This window comes from Gigantopelta aegis, chromosome 10 (assembly GCF_016097555.1).
Source record: "Gigantopelta aegis isolate Gae_Host chromosome 10, Gae_host_genome, whole genome shotgun sequence".
NCBI classification, from domain to species: domain Eukaryota; kingdom Metazoa; phylum Mollusca; class Gastropoda; order Neomphalida; family Peltospiridae; genus Gigantopelta; species Gigantopelta aegis.
In genome coordinates, this window is record NC_054708.1 from 83,780,097 (window position 1) to 83,781,766 (window position 1,670).

Here is a 1,670-nt window from a genome sequence, read left to right on the forward strand (position 1 = left end):
CACATTAGATTTTTTCCTTATAACAAATAATTTAATGCCAACTGCAGAGAAAATAATAGTTGAAAATAGCTATCGCTCAGACCACTCAGGTGTTAGTTTTATTTATGCAGCTAAACCAATTTAAAACAGGTAGAGGTCTGTGGAAATTCAATAATTCATTGCTATTATGTAAAGATTATGTTAATCTAGTAAAGGATACAATCACAAAAATTAAATACCAATATGCAGTACCAGTATATAATTATGAAAAACTAGAATTGATTTCGGATGATGAAATCCATTTTTCTGTAAACTACCAACTTTTCTTAGAAACACTGCTCGTGGAAATAAGAGGTAAAACAATATCTTATGCAGCTTTTAAAAAGAAACAAAATAATGAATTAGAAACTAAGTTGTGCGATGATATTAAACGTTTGGAGGAAGAAAAAATATTGATTCAAAAGAAATTGAAAAAAACCTTATGTATTAATGGAACTGCGAAGAGAAAAGCTTAAAGGTCATTATATTCGGTCACGTGCAAAATGGATAGAAGAAGGAGAAAAACCAACAAAATATTTTTGTAACTTAGAATCAAGGAACTATTTTAGCAAACTTGTTTCAAGAATACGTTTAGAAAATGGAAACGAAATCCGAGATCAAGAAGAAATTCTTAAAGAAACTAGAGCTTTCTATCAAAAACTTTACTCCGCACCTGAAGGATAAGATGACAACGATATAATAGAAAAAATGGGTGGATTAAACTTTAATAAATTAACTGATGAAGAATCTGAACAATTAGAAGGTGAATTAAAATACTCAGAAGTACTAGCATTTCTCAAAACTATGAAAAACGATAAAAGTCCTGGATCTGATGGATTTACTGCAGAGTTCTTTAAATTCTTCTGGACTGATCTCGGTCACTTTATAGTCAGGTCTATTAACCATAGTTACTCTATTAAGGAAATGTCTAGTGTACAAAAATTAGGTATAATTACATGTGTCCCCAAAGCAAATAAACCTAAAGAATGTCTTAAAAACTGGAGGCCGTTAACTTTATTGAACTGTACTTATAAAATGGCATCCGGCTGTATCGCAAACAGAATAAAACAGGTATTAGATAAAATAATAAATAATGATCAAACCGGCTTTATTAAAGGACGATATATTGGAGAAAACATTAGACTCATATACGACATTATGCAGTACACTTCTTCTTCTTCTTTTTTTTTCTTTTTTTTTAACAATAAAATATGTTTATGAAAACTATTTTTACTTTTGATTTCGGGGGTTAGCGCGAACGCAGACCCCCACACTAAAAAATTTCGTACTTGAGTCGCCCACATTTGGGGCGATCGCAGGGGTCAGCCCAACCAAAGTGCAATGGTTAGGCCTCGCCCTGGGAGGACCACCTAGCGGATCATGGTGCCTCCCGTACCAGGTTTTGGGGTTGTTTTTTTTTAATTTCAAGCACTCCCGAACATGCCGGGTGCTCCATTTATTTTCAAAAACCTACCTATATACAATTACCAGACTCTCATTGACTAATAAAGGATGATGATATACATAGTTGTGTTTGTGCTTGTATATTGATAATAAATACAGTTTATTTAGTGCATGCTTGTGTTCTTGTTTCTTTACTATATTTAGTGTTTATTGTATTGAAAGTTATTTACAAGAAAATAAGTCTGGTT

General features: G+C 32.3%; 1 non-coding gene across 1 annotated transcript; it reads right to left on the reverse strand.

Annotated features, from left to right (window-relative positions):
- Positions 1 to 1,261: 1,261 nt before the first annotated feature.
- LOC121384838 lies at positions 1,262 to 1,422 on the reverse strand. Its single transcript, XR_005959455.1, has one exon. It is a non-coding gene; the product is annotated as a U1 spliceosomal RNA (small nuclear RNA).
- Between the last annotated feature and the right edge of the window lie 248 nt (positions 1,423 to 1,670).